This window comes from Apostichopus japonicus, chromosome 20 (assembly GCF_037975245.1).
Source record: "Apostichopus japonicus isolate 1M-3 chromosome 20, ASM3797524v1, whole genome shotgun sequence".
Taxonomy (NCBI): Eukaryota; Metazoa; Echinodermata; class Holothuroidea; order Aspidochirotida; family Stichopodidae; genus Apostichopus; species Apostichopus japonicus.
Window position 1 is genome coordinate 12,941,637 of NC_092580.1, and position 22,256 is coordinate 12,963,892.

General features: G+C 38.2%; 1 long non-coding RNA gene across 2 annotated transcripts in view; it reads right to left on the minus strand.

The window, feature by feature from the left end:
- LOC139961485 (uncharacterized) overlaps positions 1–22,256 on the minus strand; it is a 36,881-nt gene that overhangs the window by 11,714 nt on the left and 2,911 nt on the right. The window contains exons 1-2 of one of the 2 annotated variants that reach the window (XR_011790898.1): positions 14,248–14,534; positions 5,251–5,371 (exon numbers count right to left, since the gene is read on the minus strand). This is a non-coding gene — a long non-coding RNA (uncharacterized lncRNA). Of the gene's footprint in view, positions 1–5,250; positions 5,372–14,247; positions 14,535–22,256 lie in introns of those variants that run through there. The other variant, XR_011790899.1, reaches the window with a different exon arrangement.

Sequence of the window (22,256 nt, forward strand, 5' to 3'; positions counted from 1 at the left end):
CCCCTGTGCCAGTTTTGCAAATAAATCATTAGTATTTGGTAATTTGTATCCCTCATCTTCAATACAATCATTCAAAGCTTTGTAGTCTCCACATACTCTTATTTCACCGTTTCCCTTCTGTACATGCACAACTGGTGAGGCCCATTCACTATAGTTGACTTGGGTAACTATGTCATTCTTGGTAAGTTTCTCATATTCATTTTCCACCTTTGACAACAATGAGTAAGGCACTGGCCTACTCTTTTGGTATTTGGGTCTACTTTTTGCTTTCACCCTCAACCTAGCAGAGAATCCCTTAACACCAATTTCCCTTGATGAGAATAATTTCTGATTTTGACTCAACAAATTTTTGGTGACACAGGATACCCCAAATTTTGGATTCCAACCTTTGCTGGTTTTGGCTCAGATACCACAAAAATATTCTCCCAGTCCAGTTTGATTTTACTCATGTGGTCTCTGCCGAAAAGGGATGGACAATTTCCCTTGACAACCAATAAATCCATCCTACAACTAGTAGTAGTACCTCCATACTTTGCCGTGACTACAATACTCCCTATCACAGGCACCTTTTCACCTGAATAGCCACGTAGGGTTATATTGGTATCCTTTATGGGGTAATGGGCCAAACTGGACTTGTACACATGCTCCGAAATGGTGGAACGAGTCGCACCGGTGTCAATTTCCATGGTTATTGGAACATGTGTCCCCTACCACTAACGTAATCAAATACGGCTTATTGGTCTTTACACCTGATAATGTATGATATAAACCATAATGTTAATCACTTTCATCAGTTTTAACACTATCTACATACTGTTCATTAGTGTCCTTATTACTAGAACTAACGTTAGGCCTAGCATTAGGCTCACCATCCTCCATAGGCCTATAGCTAGTTGAGACGGAGTGGTTGCAGTGACCCCCTGTCCTCGTCTGACTCTGCGAACTGTTCTGGCTCTGAGGTCCCTTAGCCTCAGATCCGGAAGCTCTTTGAATATGACCCTTCTTCCCGCACAGTTTACCTCGCGAAACCTGCAATCATCGGGCTTGTGGTTGCTTCCCCCGCAGCGATAGCATGATTGTGCACTGTTAGCTTGCCAGGGTTGCTGATTAGGCCTATTGTGCTTGTTGTTGTTTCTAGTATTAGTCCCCTGACCCCTTCGTCCTTGACCTTGAGGGCTCCGCCAATTCAATCTGTTTGTACTCACAGAAATTCCTGCATCGATATGTTACCTTGTTGCTATGCCAGCCATTTCGTCTGCAAGACACTTGGTTTTAGCTTTATCAAACGTCAGATCAGCGTTTGAGTTTTCACAAATCTTGTGTGCAGCCCCGAGACCAGTCTGTCTCACAGTGCCTCCATTAGAAATGCGTTGAAATCGCAATGGGTTGCTATGTTCTTCATGCGAACAATAAAGTCTGCAACTGACTCGGTTTCAGACTGTGAAGCAGCCCAAAATTTAAAACGTTCAGCGATCACGATCGGATTCGGTGAAAAATGTCCTTTCAGGATGGTTTGCAGATGCGCGTACGTCTTTGTACACGGCTTGTCTGGGCTACATACCGTTTTCAAGAGCTTGAAAGTCTTAGCGCCCACCATAGCGAGAAAAAAATTAGCCTGTCTCGCCTCGGCAATATCGTTTGCCACTATAAAGGCATCGCAGCGATCTGCGTAATCTTCGAAGCTTTCGACTTTGTTGTCAAACGGCCCGATATTCCCGTAAACTGCCATGTTTACGATACAGAAATATTCTGGGTTATATTATAGGTTCTTCCTTAGTTCGTCGCCAGTTTGTTATACCCTGGATTAATCGAGGATTATCCTGATTCCTAGCAATATAACAAGAAGACAAAATGCTAAGTGTTTACAGCACATGCGGCCATATTGAACTGTTTATTCTCATGCAGGTCACATACAGGTCACAACAACTTTACCAAAATAGATGGGGTGATACTGATATATAACAGGTGCAAGGGTGTTGTTGTTTTAATATCAAGTTAAAGGAACATGCTTTGGTTGAGTGAGTTATTAGAATAAAAGCAATGGGTTAACATTAACATTAAAGCCCGTACTAGATGAGCTGATAACATCATCAAGTTAGCCTTTAAAGGAACATACCTGAGGTTTAGCATATTTTAACGGTGAATAGCTTGGAACTGGATCAGCAGTGTGTGAGTGTAAAATCTCAAATTAACCTTGTTCTGGTGGACTACGACATAATTGTGTCTAAAATTCAGCCTACATTTGTCATTTAGGTAGATACTGAAGAAGTGACAGATATGAAGTCATGCTGTCGAGGAAGGAAACATTTCTTTTACAATTTTATTAATTCTTATTCTCATTTCATTATCAGACAATAACACGGATGGAGAAAATGTACTACATCTCTCAAACCTGCACATAATCAGAAAGCAAAGCCAGAATATTGAAATGGTGGAGTGGAGGCAATAAGTAAGTGTTTATTTTTTTGAATACATGTGCTGAAAGTTTCTCCATTTTGTTTATCATTATATTGATGATAACACTAGAGTTTCTGTTAATGGAAAAAAAAAATGCCCAATATCTTTGCACTTGTGTAGCAAGTCAGTCAATTTCATAGCTAGATTCACTTGGGTAAATGGAGCAACAGAGTTCACAGTGGGTTTAGTGGTACTGGATATGTTGTTTGGTGGGGTTACAGACAAAATCTAAGAGATGGGGAATCTAGGTCCCACCCCTGGCTGCATCCAAAACAGCAAAATACTAAGTAACTAGGTGTTAATTTACAAATAAATAACAGGTCTTTAATTGAGATGGAGAACAACACACAATAACTGCAATGTTCCTAAATATTCCACTAAGACCCCACACCCCCCTCTCCCATCCTCCCTGACCAATTCTCTCCTAGTCTCTTTACGTGTAGGGTTGTCCAGAAAGATCTGAACTGACCCAACGTTAATATTGTTACAACCTTTTCAAGATTTTCCTCCAAATATATTTATATCTCTTGGATTATAGGAAAAGATTATCACTGCACAGAACAAAGCCTTATTTGTCAAAACAAATGTGACACAATGCACATACAATTTAAGGGAAACCCCCCCCCCCTCCCAAAAAAAATAATGCACAGTTGCATATGGCAAAACTAATGGCAGGTATATTATTGTTTCCAATATACTAGTAACTGCATAGCCACTTTGATGATGGGTAAAAAGAGCAATTTGCTTTGCGTGAATACTTATTCAGTTCTAGGAAAAAGGGAATGAGCTTGTTATACTTACAATATTCACCCCAAAAAAATACTTTACACTAAATCTGAGGACGAAGGAAATAAACTTGATGTGTTCTTTATGTCACAGCAGATACTAGTCCCTATTGTATTGCCTTATGTATCACTTGTATCCTGACCTAGGTAACTTTGGCTCTAGCCTTGGGGATATGTCAATAATACTTAGTAATATGTGTTACAAGATAATGCAATCAGGGATCACTTTAGAGAGGAGAATTGTGTCTTGGGGTATGGCATGATAATTTAGATACAGAGATTATGTTCTAGAATAATCCTGGCCATTCAAGCTGCCCTAGGGGTAGAGATAGTATGTACGTTTTCAATATCCCAAAGGGAAATTCACATCTGCAGGAAGATTCACTGTGGTTAGGGTTCGTATTACAAATTCCCTCGGGATAATTCCAGAGCATGTATAGACAAAATATTAGTTAACGTATTTTGTACCCTGCAGTTCTTGACCATCATCAGCGGAGCAAGAGAGACAAGGGGCGCTGGCCTAAAGAGAAAGTGGCCCAAAAGACGGGAGTTGGTGAAACAGTGACAGCGACCTGAAGCTTACCGAACTTTTGGATTGAAATTGTCATTTGAACTTTAAGTATCAGAAGACGTGAAAAGAGATCAAGTTTCTTAATTTCTAGAATTTCCTAATGTTATAATTCAATCATTCCCTAATTTGTGATTTATGTGAAGGGTGTGATTTTCGTGAAGGGGTGTTTCAGTCGGTAATTGTATCACTATATTTTTCTGTTCTATACACCCACATGTCCGAGTTCTATATGAACGGGTGTTTCAGTTGGTAATTGTATCACTATATTTTTCTGTTCTACTGTATACACCCACTTGTCCGAGTTCTTTATGAACGGGTGTTTCAGTTGGTAATTGTATCACTATATTTTTCTGTTCTACTGTATACACCCACTTGTCCGAGTTCTTTATGAACGGGTGTTTCAGTTGGTAATTGTATCACTATATTTTTCTGTTCTACTGTATACACCCACTTGTCCGAGTTCTACATGAACGGGTGTTTCAGTCGGTTATCACTATATTTTCTGTTCTATACACCCACATGTCCGAGTTCTTTATGAACGGATGTTTCAGTCTATACACCCACATGACCGAGTTCTTTATGGAGTCAAGTACCCAGCTGTTATCCTCGCCTTAATTAACAAAGTTAGCACTATTCCAGTGTTGGCCAGGGGAACAGTGACACCTTAACGTTCGGAAAATTCCACTCTCCTCAACTCTGTTGTACTCAATCGCCTTCGGTAAGACTGAATATTACTAAGTGATATTCCATCATGGTTAGGGATACTTCTTTCCGGGGGTGAGGTGGGGATGGAGGGGAAAATTTTTTTTAAAAACTGCACTCATTCAATACAAAAAAAAGAGCAATTTGCTTTGCTTGAATACTTATTCAGTTCTATGAAAAAGGAACGAGCTTGTTATCCTTACAATATTCACCCAAAAAAAAAACTTTACACTAAATCTGAGGACGAAGGAAATAAACTTGATGTATTCTTTAAAATTCCACTCTCCTCAACTCTGTTGTATTCCATCGCCTTCGGTAAGACTGAATATTACTAAGTGATATTCCATTACGGTTACGGATACTTCTTTCCGGGGGTGGGGATGGCGGGGACAAAAAATTTAACAACTGCACTCATTCAATACAAAAACTTGATATCAATTCCATATAAGTTAGGTAACATCTTCGCTTGCGAACTACCATAAATAGAACATTTTAACCAAATTTAAACGTCCCTGATTTATGCTTGACACTCCTGCTAAACGCGCTCGGGTTTATTTAGCAGCGAAGTAAATCTTTGTACGCACATGACCATATCTGTGACCCGCTCGCAAACAACAGTCCTACAACCCATTGTCTCCAGCATACTGCTACCAATAATTGTATACAATGCGAGCATCATATCCATCTTGTACTCTCAACGTACCAAACCCAAAAGGAAGAAACTTGAGAATGTACCTGGCTCTTCCTCCTTCTGTACGGCTTTATGAGATTGAACGACCCTTTGACCTAGCATCTTGATCTCTGCTACCAGTCTCTTTACGGAATCCTCTGATTTTACTACGCTGTCCTTCAACGTCTAAGCAGAAAGATGGATTAATAATCAATCATGCAAATATGGATTAATATAAAACACCTAATTGTATTCTGGTCATTTGATTGGTCAATTGCTTGTTGACTGCATGCAAAATCCGCTCTATTCCACTCTATGAAATAGAACCATGAGTTATACTTTTTTGGTAGCACTTTTTTCAATGGTAAGAGAGCAGAGAAACCTGTCTGTTCAAACAATCTGTTGCATGAGTGCATTTTACCCATCTTAATATAATATGTTGCATAAAACAAATAATGAATGGTTTCCATTCGTGCAATAGTGCAAATATTTCATTCGTTGAAAGATGTAATTTGTTCCATTCAACTCTGCTGCGCCTTGTTGAATGGAACATTCCATCTTTCAACTCATGAAATATTTGCACTATTGCACTCATAACCAGTCAACATTTGTATAATAATCAATCACGCAAAGATGGATTAATAATCAATCATGCAAATATGGATTAATAATCAATTTTATTGATATATTATAAATGATAATAAGTTTAACCATTGAAAAACACATTGCAAATTCTTCTTCTTTCAGTAGGTGCCAGTGGCGGAGCTAGGGGTATTGGTCAGGGGGGGAGAGAATGGTCTGCAGGGGCGCTTTTGACTCTAAGCGGAGCGCCACCACAGGTTGGCGCAGAGCGTACAGAAATTTTTTGAGTATAGATACTCCCTAGATCGCCGGAAACGACCCTTTCCAGGCCTTGCTAATTTGCAGATAAACGAAGAATAAATAGGTGTCATCGCCATTTGTCAGAAAATTGCACCAACAAAATGTAACAAATGTCAATAGGTATTTGAGAGCGCAATAAGAAAGTCAATAATCCCGAATAAGTAAAAAGTGGTAAAAAGCTGAAAAGGGCGCCAGCAGTCCATTTGAGTCCGTCAGGGGGGCATCAGCCCCCTCTGACTGTATGGACGCTCCGCCACTGGTAGGTGCCCGCAAAATTCTCAGCATATTGCCCAAATTTTCACCCAAAAAATTGAAAAAAAAAATGCATTATTCTTTCAGTAGGTGCCCGAAAAAATTCTCAGCATATTGCCCGAATTTTCACCAAAATATTTGAAAAACACATTGCAAATAATTGTTCTTTCAGTAGGTACTTGAAAAATTCTCAACATATTTCCAGAATTTTCACCAAAAAATTGAAAAACACATTGCAAATTATTATTCTTTCAGTAGATGCCCGAAAAATTCTCAGCATATTGCCCAAATTTTCATCCAAAAAAAAAATGAAAAACACATTGCAAATTATTATTCTTCCAGTAGGTGCCCGAAAAATTCTCAGCATATTGCCCGAATTTTCACCAAAAAATTGGTTGGGGGGGCTGCAGCCCCCCCAGTCACTCGCCTCATACGCCTATGATCGTTGCAACCACAATGCAATTTTGCATTCTTATTTTTAATCCTTTAGGAGGCCCAAGGAATCTATGCAAACATGATTGTAATATATTTATGGATGTAGGGTTGTGTGTGTGTGTGTAACTAGAGTGATTCAAGATCAGCAAAGCTGAAAATATGAACAACTTGTAAATGTGTAGTTACTTGGCGAGTGCAACAACCATATTGCTTTTCATGGGGTCAACAAAGGTCAAAGACTTAACATCTTGGTCAAACTTGAGATAAAGTTTATAGGTCCCAGGTGTTTGTAGGAATTGTTGTTGTTCAACTTAAGTCAACAATTGTCAAATCAGGAAATTAAATCAAAGCTTGAAAATATTCTTCTTTTTTTGGGGTAAGGTTCAAAGTTAATGCATTGAATTGGCAGAAATCACAAAACTTGATAGCTTTTTGCATTTTGAATTCAACACCTGCAGGCATCTGGATTATCTTACATCATATTTTTTACTTTGGACAGTTTGGCTAGTCAAAATAAATCCCAGGAAAGGAAGCAGGTCAACCAAGTGAAAGAAGTTTTACACCATTCATGCAAAGGTTCTCTCTTTGGTAAAAGCCAGGATGTAGACTCTGATCCGGAGTAATTTGTAGTTATACCTCTCGATGTGTTTTGCCAGTGGTAAATCTCTCTTTTGTTTTGTTTGTCAAAGCTTGAAATAAAGTATATCTCAGCCAGCGATAATTGGCGAGAGTTGAAGGCATTGAAGACTCGCCCCAAATCGTGTGTCGCCCACTGCAAAAAAGTTAACTTTCCATTGCTTGCAAGTGAAGTTTTCTTCCTGTCGCTACAAAATGCAAACAGTAATGAAACATGATACCTTGTTATCTGTTATCTGGACCTGAGATGTCCATCGCTGCTATGTACACTGTGTTCTGGGTGTTGACCGTAGCTGCATGTATTAACTGTACACTAGTGTATAATTACCGACCGTAGCAAGCGGTGTGTGTATTTTCTGGGATCGATGGTGGTGTCTAACACTTCCGTTACACCTCATTCGAAACTAGGTCAGATAACCAGCATCAGACGTTTCTTTGTGCACGAGTCTTCACTGCCTTTAATAACAGTCCATGGAATGTAAACCTTGACCCAAAATTCATGAACATCACTTTGAGAAATTGTTTCAGTGCTCAGTGTGATATCTCAGTGTGAAGGTTTTTATCTTCTCAATATCTTACTCCTGTATGTAGAATAACTTAACTATGTAAGCTGTTAATGGTAAGTTAAATACAATAGCATTGCTAGAATTTTGCAAAGAGTCAGGGGAGGGGGATTGGGAGGGTTGGGGCAATACCAAATTTAAATACGAACTGCCAGGAATATAGTTTGGGTTAAGTTATTTACGTAGCTTAGTGCATCTGATGTCAGGAAATATATGGGGTTTTTTGTGGCTATTTGGAAGGAGGGAGGGCGGGGGGGGGGGGACACATAATCAGATCATATGACTGCATCCTGATTAATTGAATGTGTGTTTTAAGAATTCTAAATGTCTACTTTTTATGGTTTATTGTGAAGTTCTTTGGAAGATAAATTTGTTTACTATTTGTTTAGTCATACTGCCATCACATATTTTGGTCATACACATAAAATGGTGTAATGTTTAAAGTAGCTGGCTGTGTTTCTATTTAAGCTTCTCTTAATTGCTGTAAAAATATATTTGAACAGAAAAGTTTATAGTATGTTACATTCATGTTACAACACATGTTTAATGTAAGTTGTAAAAATAAGTAAGTCAACTTTATTGAATCCCAGAAGGAAATTACATATCTGCGGTGAGCAATACAATGAATGATACAAAATACAAAGAACATTGATATTATGCAACAGTTAAATGCAGTCTATACAAAATATGCACTAACTAGCTCCAACAGCGCAACTAAGTTGAACGACCGACCCTGCCTCATGTAAGTCCTTGTTGTGAACACTAATGGCAGTGCCTATAAACGAAGAATAATGTCTATTTGTGTGTGACATCAGCGACCTCAATCTACCGCTACGAGCAATATTGCTACAAAGGCAACATCTAGCCGAGACCTACCACATGAATATAACACCTTGGTTTAACAGTGACCCTGACTAGCATGCATTTTCAAGTCTTGCAGTATATATTCAACATACCACTTGCAGTAATATTGTAAATCTGTAATCAATACAGGGGTACTCCTCAGGAAAATATAACCACAGAAAACCGGTGTAATTGAATTTCAAGTTCTGTAGAATTTACAGATGGTTTACAATTAACTGTGGGCTAATAATGCAGACCCCTCAGCTGTAAAGCAGCATTACAGATACTACTGGATATGCTAATGTGTAACTTGTAAATTTTGATTTCAAGTTCTGCAGTAATATTTACAGGAAAACCTAGTTTCCTGGGTACGCTGTTAATAAGACCTATACAGACATATTTGTTAAATCCAATTTCAAGTTCGGTAAGAATTCACAGTTGGTGGTGTACAGTGATGGTGTCATTGGGAAATAAAGATCTGTCTGTAAAATGTTCTGTATAATTTCACGGATCATTTAATTACTGTTAATGTAATATTTAATGTTGCACGTCTGTCAAATGCAATGTACAGACTGTTCTAGTACAACACTGCTAGTGCTACCAGTAAATGGTTTACTGTACAATTACAGACATTTTCTTGGCTGTTGTTGTACACAGTCGAAGTCAGCTTGAGGTCAACAAGTTTCTCGACCTTTCGTATGGCAATTTATGTCTGCAAATACTAAAGCTGTAAGTGGAACTAAAAGTAAATAGCTGCACTTTTTTAATGTTAAGGTGACAACCTTTGGATACTGGAACTTCCCCAAAATGTAGGTTGCCCACTGTACTATCTGACTACGGTCGATGTCAATGTACACTATGTACTCAGATTATCCCATTGCAAAAGACAGGTCAATATATTAGTAAAATATATACACGGAAGTAGGAACAAAGACCTCCCTAATGGCCACAGAGAATGCATGCTTACATTATGAATGTCGCCGACAGCCAGAATATGTCACGCAAGTACTCGGCCGGGAATTCTCATGGTAGTAAGCCTACGTACGTGTGTGAGTTGTAACGTGGTAATATAATTTTTTTAGTACATATGGGACCGTGTGATATAAAACTACGTACGAGTGGTATGCAGATCTAAGAAATATTCGAGAATTTCCACACATCCGTCGTCTAGCTGATGTCATGGACGGGGAATCCGACTGCACGGTGTGAATAACGTTTGTAACATGGATCTGAGGAAAGACTTGAGCTTTCAAAACTATAAAGGCTCAGTTCGTGAAATTTAAAAATCAAGGCCGTACGTCCGTTACTCGGAAGTCTCATATAGGCCTAGGCCTACGTAAAACCATGGAATACAGTATAATATGTGGAACTGGAGATGATAATAAATTGACTTCAGATTCTACTCACGTTCAACGTGATTGTAAGGAAGAAGAGTTTGGACAACTAGCTGTAATTGACGATGATCTCTCAAAGAACGATCTTGCCACACCGCAGACTCATGTCTCACGAGACGCAGAAGGAAGAGTAGATCGTAGCGATGATGGCTGCTGTCATCATTTTCAAAGTAAATGCACGCGATCAGCGGCCTTTCTCAAGCTACACAGAGGATTGATCTATATGTCATTGTCTAGTTTATGCTTCGCTTTAATGGGGCTCTTTGTAAGGTTATCAGCTTCAGTCCATGAACTTGAAGCTGGATTTATACGCGGTTTGTTTCTTATCTACTTTTCATCACTTGGTCTTGTATGCACCAAAGGGAAGCTGAATTACTCAACCCGACAAATTGGATGGATTATTTTGCAAAGTTTGTTGAATGCACTTTGCCAAATTGCTAGCTTTACTGCTTTTGCGAAGACATCGGTGGGTGATGCCAGTGCTATCATATACAGTGTACCAGCAGTAAGCGGTGTGATGGCTTGGATATTTCTGAAAGAACCTCTTACCTGCGTGGATGCCATCATTACCGCCGTTTGCATGACCGGTATTTTCCTTATTGCTAGACCAACCTTCCTCTTTGGCGTCACAGATACAGCAGAGATATCAGAAAGTCATTTTATCGGAGCAATTTGGGCTGTGGTAGGACTTTTAGCGGTGACAGCAATCTCTCTCATTGCACGAAAGCTTCGTTTCTCGGCATCTGACGTCTACGTTTTAACATTCGGTCACGGTATTGCTGCAACATCCGCATGTGTCATACTTAATAGTCTTATCGGGACATGGTCCTGTCCCAGTGACGTAACACAATGGCTTTATCTGATCTGCTTAGGCTTAGCCGGATTCTTTGGGATATATCTTTATAACTTATCCTTTCAAACAGAGAAAACATTATTTGTAACTGTAGTGTTCACAAGCACCATTTTCATTTCGTATCTGTTTCAGTTCGCCATATTTCACGAATTTCCAGATATTGTATCTGGAGTAGGCATCATTTTACTTCTTTTGTCCGTGTTTGCGGTGTTCTTCCAGAACTGGAGAAATTCACGTTTAAAAGAATAAGAGCGCTTAAGAGCGTTTACAAGAAACAGTATCGCCAAATGATTTTCGATACCTCTCAGCTATGATAGATTAATAAGTTAATTTCTACTCGTGTAAAACAAAAACATGGATGGAACAACAATTAGTGTCATGAACTGCAATAAACAAGAAAAGGAAAAAAAATGGAGTGCAGGGGATTTGAAGAAGCGGTATAGTTTCGTGTATAGATGACAAGATGTATGCTTTTTAAATGCACTTTACTTTTAGTTAGTTTTAAACGGGCTCGATAAGTGAATGTAATTTTGCTGGGGATAGAGGCTGCCTTCATTACAGTAATTTTGTGGATTCCTTTAGAATACCGCACATGCATCTTTATTAGTTATAAGACTATGCCTTTCTGTAATTTGAACTCCCAAAAATGTTCTTACCTTTGTGTAAATAAATAAATATTCATATTGATGTGACAATTAAACCACCTATGTATTATTCCTTTCGTCCATGATACTATTCCGTTGACAAGTAGAATAATATCTGAGTACTAATCTACTATCGATTTATCAATATAAAGTATGTAGTCGAATATAACCGAATTTTTGGAGACTGCATTTCCAAAGTGTAGCCAAAACAGTGCAGTGCCTACGAAAGTAAACTCATTGTTCAACGAGTGATAAAGCCTATAGCTGGTTAGCATATGTTGAGATAAACTACTGATTTGTTTTATAAATTGCAGATCCATGTTTAATTGGCCTATTAATTTATTTATTTTATTTCAAGTTTCTCACTGAATCTGTGATCACTGATGTGACAATTAAAACATTGTTACTATAAAATACCAATACATATGTATAGGCCTGTATGAGATATACGGTAGCAATCAATTGAACTGTCGTTTTATCAACATAGGTATATCCCACTTTTACAAAAGTGGAATTTTTTACAAAAAGAAATCAGAACTTTTCATATGTAAACAATTAAAGTAAATGTAACAAAGCGTTGGAATCTTATAATATTACTTCAAATTGAAAATATAATATTTCGCAGGAGAAATAAGGAAGGAGTGGGGAAATTACAATTGTAATAAATCCCCAGAAATTATTTTCTTTAAAAAATGTCGTCTTTTAAATTCTTTTGCTCAACATCCAGAAGGAACGAAGAGGCTCGAGACGCTCGCCCCCCCCCCCAAAAAAAAAAAAAGGGCCAAGAGGATTCTCTATAATCTTTGCATAAGTTAAAAATAAGAGCGGAATACCTCATTTTGACATGTACTTTGCTGCTAGGGACTAAGGGTGAACAAAATATATTTTCAAATCATGCAGCTTCCCTACGGGGTCTCTGTATTCCTCCCAGCCCCGCCCCTCCCATCTTCCTTATACCCCTTTTAACATTCCTGCAATATAGTAGATAACAGGTGTCTCTGTTTTCCCACACAAAAATACCTTCCTAATATGCCTGTGACCATAGGCGTACGGGACCATTTCAGTTTGGGGGAAGAAACTTTTGTGCCCGAAAGTTCCGTGACATTATCTAAGCGGAGCGCCACCATCGGTTGGCGCGTAGCGTACAAGAACGTTTTTGGGAAAAAATGCCTCTCAGATTGCCGGAAATGGCACTTCAGAGGCCTTGCAAGTTGCATCTAAACATTCTTTATTTCATAATCTCAAGTTATAGAAATTTACACTTCCCCAAAAATGTGGTAAATTAGAAAAAGAAGAAATGGTAACATCAGTTTGAAGGGGAAAAACAAAACGCTCTCAACGGAATTGTCGGGCAAAAATTTAAATAAGATTCGGGCAAGATACTGCATATTTAGATATATTTCTTAAATTTTTTTCTCCTTTTAGGCTGCCCGAATCTTTCAGGACTTTTGCCCGAATTTCTTGTCCTCTGGAAATTTGGGGGGCCTATGCCTGTGACCACCAAACCTTAGCTCATGAGATCTCTCGTTTCAAATATAATTGTCACATCATTATTTTGTCAAGAAGATAAATAGGAATTAAGACAACTGAAGGCAAAAATTGTTGTTTTTTTTATCTAGTATCAAACTGCTTCAATTTGCTATATAATGTTGTTAACGTGTCAGAACAAAAACTGTATAGAGCTTTTTAAGTGGAAACGGCAACCTTATCCTCTGGCTATGGAAACTTAAAAAATACCTTCATACCATGGAGGTGAAAACAGCCTCCATGTCCATACTAATCGTCCGTAACGTACACAGGATTTTCAAAAGTGTGTGAGTGGTGTAGTGGTTCGAATGAGAGGTGCGAGTGTGGGATCGTTGATTACGGCGGCTGAAGTACCGATCACACAAAAGGATTGTGTGGCTCATTCCTGCTTGAATGTGGGTTCATTCAAGTAGGAATGGAACCACATTCAAGCAGGAATGAACCACACAATCCAAGTAGCATTTCAAGTATGTGACAGCCCGAATGCTCATTGGATTGGTACATACTTGAATTGCCACATAATGATCTTGAGCATGATGACTGACAGCTGGCCAAGTCGCCCTCCATCATGAGAAGCATTGCGGGTTCACGGTTTTTCCGCCGTCCCGTGGTGCCGTCATTAGTTGAGATATGTACGTATTATATATGACTGAATATGTTTTGGCACATGAAAGTTGTGGCAAATGATACACACAAAGCAGCTCTTTGTAACATCAATTCGATAAAGACAATCGCAGTGAGTGAAGATAACATAATTTACTTACGTTTGTGATTTTTTCTAACTCCAATTAGTCATTTGAAGCGCTGGTAATAACTATTAACATGTTCTAACGCTTAAAGTTTACGACAATATTGTTTGATTCGGCTTCATGCATATGCATTTAATTAGGCCTAATCCATGTATCATCGGTGAATAATAGGACAATGTCGTACTATATTATTTGGTTACTTGCAAAATATCAAACGATAAACATCAATGTAAATATCATACACTACAGCGTGTTTGCCGAAAATTAAAACCAACAAACTTTACCTTTGACCGTTGTTATCGATTCACGTTCTGCATAGACCTAATATTAAGCCATCCCTGCATCACAATCGGTTGTGTTATATACGTGAAGCCGTTCAATGTGATTTTTATTGTACTATTAGCATGGCCAGATTGTATTGATGGCTTTAATGTAGGCTGACTAGGAGGAAGTAAGGGTCAACGTATACGAAAGGAAGAGCAGATATTATGAATGATATTTACACAGGATCTATTTATGGATGATAGGCCTATTTATAGCTAAGGTGTCACACTCCATAAATAGTCTATATATTAATCCGCCCGAGTGTTCTTTTGGCATTACACCGCATAGTGGTGGCAACCTATAGTTGCACGCTATTTGTGAGGAGATAAGTGGTCTACAATTGTTAACAGTGTTATAATGCTTACATGCAACGTCAAATACGACTGCACGAGACTTTTAAGGTCTGCTCCATAGACCCCAACTATATAGCACGCTATCATGGAAAAGTTTTTGAGATTACGTAATCGACCTGCCTCGGTTGTAAAATGACCACTTTTTACCAATTAGTCTGCAACGCCTGCCACATATTTTTCTTGTATGAGGGTCTTTGTTTGAACGCTGTATGATTGACTACACTGTAGACATGAACATATTTCAACACAGTGTTGACACAAAGAGCATAATTGTGTTAAGAAGCTATATGCCAGCTTATTGTAGAGCATGAGGTCGATTTACGACGACGGCAGGTCGATTACGTAATCACAAAACTTTCCTTGCTATAGCGTGCTATAATTGGAGCCAACAAAGCAGATATTTAAGCCCTGTGAATAAAGATGACATAATGATTGTTATACCTTTTTTTTCTGAATCGTTAATTATAACATCGCACTCATGCGATGTGCTGTTAACCAGTAGAAACATATTCCATTTGATGCAAAATTGATCACAATATTTAGTGCTGCAGACTTTGAATATTCACTTATATAAATAGCTATTATATGCCTATGCAGACAATTATATTTTAACCAGTATACTGTCCCGTGCTAACAACAGATCCTCATGGACAGAGTGTTTGCAGTTATTGTGGCAGAGCTGATTATTTGGCCTTCCATAGAAAATTTAAAAAAAAAAACAAGTTATTTATGTTTTGGGGTGTTGGGGGCCGACAGGCCAACACGGTCTTTACGAGTCAGCTAATTTTGCACCATTTGCGTCCTACGTTGATAGATTTAGAGCATTTTCGTGTGTTTCAACATTCCACTGACAGTTTATTTTGTTTTTCGGGGTTTTTTTTGTGACGAACTGAACGGTGTAAATATCTCTTTGTATAAATACAAGTTGTTATATGTTACTTTACTACGGACTTTCGTCAGTGTGTGCTATTATACACACCACCGGACAATCACAGTTATCTTTACCACCATTTGTATTGAGGTACCTTAATACATTTTGGCAAATTGCCGTGTACAGGTGGTGGCCATGCGTTATGACGTCAGTCAGTAAACATTGACTCATTCATCTCAATTAAATCAAATGAGGAGATGAAATGTGAATCAGATATAGCCAAGGGCGTAGGAACCGGGGGGGGGCTGGGGGCGCTACCCCCCAGTGAAAAATATGGTGGGGCGGAAGTATCATTCCGCCCCCCCCCCCCCCCGCTTCGCAAGTCAGAAAACCCCTTTTTCATTTCCAAATGAGAAAAAAAATCTCATTTGGAGCACCAAATTGCATCTAAGGCCAGGTGAAAATGCAAAATTATTTACAAAATGGAGTGGGTGTTGAAGTGCAGTGCTATATTGCACCAAATTGCATCTAAAGCCACCTAGAAATGCAAAAAATTTCCAAAGGGGAGGGGGACACCCCTCCCCTTAGACCCCTCCCCCAGGCCGGCCATCAGTCTTCAGCCCCCCACTCAAAAGTACCTTCCTACGCCACTGAGATATACGTTCTTTGTTTCTCTCGCTTTCACACGATACTCATCGCTGGCACAGTTACTATACTGTACATATCTATGTAATTTACGTTACCGTGTTACGAACACCGTAATTACTGATGCACGGCTGTGGGGCATGCAGTACACCTGTAACACACGTTACCGTGTTACGAACACAAAGCTGTAATTACTTAGCACGGTAGTGGGACATGAACAGTATAGTTGTTGTAACACACATTACCGTGTTACGATCACTAAGAAGTATTTACTTATGCACGGTTGTGGGACATGAACAGTAGTTGCTGTAACACACGTTACCGTGTTACGAACACTAAGTATAGTAATTACTTATATGAACGGTTGTGGGACATGAAAAGTATTTGCTGTACCAGCTATATGAGTATCGGCTGGCGTTTTATATGGGGGGGGGGGGGAATTATTGCTACCAAATTGAAAATGCCCCCTTGTTGATGACCTATTTTAAAATATGTAAAACTAAAGTTATGCCATGGAATTTTCAATGAGAATTCAAAACAATTTCCTAACTTGCATTAGGGGGTTACCTTGATTATGAGTTCGACCCCTGGCACAAATATATGATACACTGCAGGTAAACAAACTAACTAAGCAACAAAAAAACAAAAAAAACGAACACGATTCTTTGGTACTTTAATATTGTTGTATCAATATATATATTTATTCTCATTATTGTCGAAAATTAAACAATTTGTCTTTCATTTCTATACAAAATACTTACATCTACTAAAATGAAGGTAAAAAAGTAAATTGGATTGTTTTCTGTCAGTATTTGAATAATAAATAGTAGGCCTAATATTAAAAATTGAAGGTTTCGAATTTACCACTTTTTAATTATTCCCACCCATGCAGTGCCCTAACCCCCTTGAAGAAGCTATAGTTTCGTGTAGATGACAATATAGATACTTTTTAAATGCACTTTACTTTTAGTTAGTCTTAAACGGTCTCGATAAGTGAATGCAATTTTGCTGGGGATAGAGGCTGCCTTCATTGCAGTCATTTTGTGGATTCCTTTAGAATACCGCACAACTTTATTAGTTAAGGCTATGCCTTCTGTAATAATAAACCCCAAAATTTTCCTTACCTTTGAATAAATAAATAAATACTTATATTGATGTGACAATATATTAAACCACCTACGTATTATTCCTTTCCTCCATGATACTATTCCGTTGACAAGTAGAATAATATCTGAGTACTAATCTACTATCGATTTATCAACATATGTAGTCGAATATAACCGAATTTTTGGAGACTGCATTTCCAAAGTGTAGCCAAAACAGTGCAGTGCTTACGAAAGTAAACTCATTGTTCAACGAGTGATAAAGCCTATAGCTGGTTAGCATATGTTGAGATAAACTACTGATTTGTTTGATAAATTACAGATCCATGTTTAATTGGCCTATTAATTTATTTTATTTCAAGTTTCTCACTGAATCTGTGATCACTGATGTGACATTTAAAACATTGTTACTATAAAATAGCAATACATATGTATAGGCCTGTACAGTGGCGGCGCCAGGAATTTTTGGTTGGGGATGCTAAGGGGGGCTGAGCCATTTTTTTGGGTGGCTTACGAGATTGAGTGATCGCCGTCCTGGGGGAGGGGTATAATGGGAGGGGGTGTCCCCCTCCCCTTTTGAAATTTTTCCCAATCCTGGAAAGGCCTACATGCAAAATGGTGGCATTTAGCGAGGCTTTTGTCACCTGAAAATTTCTCCAAAAATATGCATTTTTTTTGTGAGTAACTTTAGTCAAATTAGAATATAAGATACCAATTCACAGTTTTCGTATCACTAAAATATTACCTGCTGTGAAAGATCCAATTCCTTTGCTCAATTATTATATGGCGCTCTCTGACACAACTCCTGTTTTAGTCTGTATACACGCTGTTTGTGAAACGCACACGACATTGCCGTATGAGAACAAAATTCATCAAAATTTCCATTGACCATTGTAGCACTGCGTTATGGCTGACAAAATTTGGGTAGGCTATATTGTTTCAATGAGTTTTTTTTGTGCCTATTTCAGTTTGGGGGCTAATGGGGGGGGCTGACTACTTCAGTGGGGGCTAAAGCCCCCCCCAAGTCCCCCCTTGGCGCCGCCACTGGGCCTGTATGAGATATACGGTAGCAATCAATTGAACTGTCGTTTTATCAACATCTATATCCCACTTTTACAAAAGTGGAATCTTTTACAAAAAGGAATCAGAAATTTTCTTATGTAAAGAATTAAAGTAAATATAACAAAACGTGGAATCTTATGATATTACTTCAAATTAAAAATATAATATTTCACAGGAGAAATCAAAGAAGGATTGGGGAGATTATTACAATTGTAATAAATCCCCAGTAATTATTTTCTTTAAAAAATGTCGTATTTTTAAATTCCTTTGCTCAACATCTAGAAGGAACGAAGAGACGATAAGACACTCTCAAAATATTGTTTCTCTTATCAACTACTCACGCTCGCCCCCCCCCCCAAAAAAAAAAGGCCAAGAGGATTCTTTATAATCTTTCATTAAAAGTAAGAGCGGAATACCTCATTTTGACATGTACTTTGCTGCTAGGGACTAAGGGTGAACAAAAAATATTTTCAAATCATGCAGCTTCCCTGGGGGGCCTCCGTATACTGCCCCGCCCCTCCCATCTTCCTTATACCCCTTTAAACATTCCTGCAATCTAGTCGATAACATTTTACTCTTTTTATTCCCACACAAAAATACCTTCCTATACATATGCCTCTGTTGTGACCACCAAACCTTAGCTCATGAGACCTCTCGTTTCAAATATAATTGTCACATCATTGTCAAGAAGATAAATAGGAATTAAGATTGTTGTTTTTTTTTTGTCTAGTATCAAACTGCTCCAATTTGCTATATAATGTTGTCAACGTGTCAGAAAAAAAGCTGTACAGAGCTTTTTAAGTGGAAACAGCAACCTAACTCCCCTGGCTATGAAACCTTAATAAAGTTACCTAATATACCTAATTCCTACTAATCGTCCGTAACGTGCACAGGTTTTTCAAAAGTGTGTGTTCGTGGTTCGAATAGTGGTTCGAATGAGGGGTGCAGACCAGTGTGGGATCGTTGATTACGGCCGCAGAAGTACCGATCACACAAAAGGATTGTGTAAGCTATTCAAGTATATGGCAGTTCGAGTACTCATTGGACTGCCAAATACCTAACAACTTCACAATGCTTTCAACTCATGATGTATGACAGCTGGCCAAGTCGCCCTCCATCATGAGATGCATTGCGGGTTCACGGTATATCCGCCGTCCCGTCATTAGCAGAGATCTGTACGTATTATATATGACTGAATATTTTTTGACACATGAAAGTTGTAGTAAATGATACACAAAAAGCAGCTCTTGGTACCACAAATTTTATAGAGACAATCACAGTGAGTAAAGATAACATAATTTAGTTACGTTTGTGTTGTTTTCTAACTCCAACTAGTCATTTGAAGCGCTGGTAATAACTATTAACATGTTCTAACGCTAAAAATTTATGCTAAACGCTAAAAAAATGCTAAAAAAACGCTAAAAAAACGCTAAAAAAACGCTAAAAAAATGACAATATTGTTTGATTCGGCTTCATGCATATGCATTAAATTAGGCCTAATCAATGTATGATCGGTGGATAATAGGTCATTGTCGTATTATTTTATTTGGTTACTTGCAAAATATCAAACGATAAACATCAATGTACATATCATACACTACAGCGTGTCTGCCGAAAATCAAAACAAACACCCTTTACCCTTGACCGTTTTTATCAATTCAGGTTCTGCATAGACCTAATATTAAGCCATTCCTCCATCACAATTGGTTGTGTTATGTATGTGAAGCCGTTCAATATGATTTTTATTGTACTATAGGCATATTATTGTACTATAGGCATATTATTGTACTATAGGCATATTATTGTACTATAGGCATGTTGTACCATGCATGACCAGATTGTATTGAAGGTTTTTTTGTAGTCTGACTAGAAGGAAGTATAGTCAACGTATACGCAAGAAAAAGCAGATATTATGAATGGTACTTACACAGGGTGTATATATATGGATGAAAGGCCTATTTATAGCTTAGGTGTCACACTCCATGAACAGTCTATATATTAATCCGCCAGAGTGTTCTTTTGACATTATATACCGCATAGTGGTGGCAACCTATAGTTGCACACTAGTTGTGAAGATAAGTGGCTAAAATTGTTAACAGTGTTTATAATGCTTACATGCAACGTTAAATACGACTGCACGAGACATTTAAGGTCTGCTCTATAGACCTCAACTACAGCACTCTATCATGGAAAAGTTTTCTGAGATTACGTAATCGACCTGCCTCGGTTGTAAAATGACCACTTTTTACCAATTAGTCTGCAACGCCTGCCACATATTTTTCTTGTATGAGGGTCTCTGTTTAAACGCTGTATGATTGACTACACTGTATAGACATGAACATATTTCCACACAGTGTTTACACAAAGAGCATAATCGTGTTAAGAAGCTATATGCAGGCTTATTGTAGAGCCTGAGGTCGATTTACGACGACGGCAGGTCGATTACGTAATCACAAAACTTTCCTAGCTATAGCGCGCTATAATTTGAGCTAACAAAGCAGATATTTAAGCCCTGTGAATAAAGATGACAACAATTATTGTTATTTTTTTTCTGAATCGTTAATTATAACATGGCACTCATGCGATGTGCTGTTAACCAGTAGAAACATATTCCATTTGATGCAAAATTGATCACAATATTTGGTGCTGCAGACTTTGAATATTCACTTATATAAATAGCAGTTATAGGCCTATGCAAGAACGGATACACATCATTACCAATCATTTAGCCAGTACGACTCCTTCATCAGTGCAGTCATGAAGTCGTGCACGTTCGATAGCAAATGTTCATGATATCAACGTCGTACTTTGCTTTCACGTTATGCAGACAGTTATATTGTAACCAGTATACCGTACCGCGCTAACAACAGATCCTCATGGACAGAGTGTTTGCAGTTATTGTGACAGAGCTGCTTATTTGGCCTTCCATAGAAAATTTAAGAAAAAGTTAGTTATGTTTTCGGGTGTTGGGGGCCGACAGGCCAACACGGTCTTTACGAGTCAGCTAATTTTGCACCATTTGTGTCATACGTTGATAGATTTAGAGCATTTTCGTGTTTTTCAACATTCCACTAACAGTTTATTTTGTTTTTCGTGTTTTTTTGTGACGAACTGAACGGTGTAAATATCTCTTTGTAAATACAAGTTGTTATGTTACTTTACTACGGACTTTCGTCAGTGTGTGCTATTATACACATCACCGGATATCACAGAGATGAAATGTGAATCAGATATACTTTCTTCGTTTTTCGCGCTTTCACACGATACTCATCGCTGGCACAGTAACTATACTGTGCATATCTATGTAACTCACGTTACCGTGTTAATTACTGATGTACGGTTGTTGGACATGAACAGTGCCACCTGTAACACACGTTACCGTGTTACCAACACCGTAAGTATTAATTATACTGATGTACGGGTTGTGGTACATTAATAGTGCCACCTGTAACATATGTTACCGTGTTACGAACACTAAGTAGTAATTACTGATGCACGGTTGTGGGACATGAACAGTATAGTTGTTGTACCAGCTATCAGTATCGGCCGGCGTGTTTGGGGGGGGGGGGGTATTGGTACCGTTCTTTCAAATTGAGTAATGGCCTCTTGTTGATGCCATGGAATTTTCAATGAGAATCCAAAACAATTTCCCAACTTGCATTAGGGGTTACCTTGCCCCCTATGGATTATGAGTTGGACCCCTGGCACAAATATATGATACACTGCAGGTAACAAACTAACCAAGCAATAGAAAACTATAACGAACACGATACTTGGGTACTTTAATATTGTTGTATCAATATATATATTTATTCTCATTATTGTCGAAAATAAAACAATTTGTCTTTCAATTTTATACAAAATTCTTATATCTACTAAAATGAAGGTAAAAAAGTACATTGGATTGTTTTCTATCAGTATTTGAATAATAAATA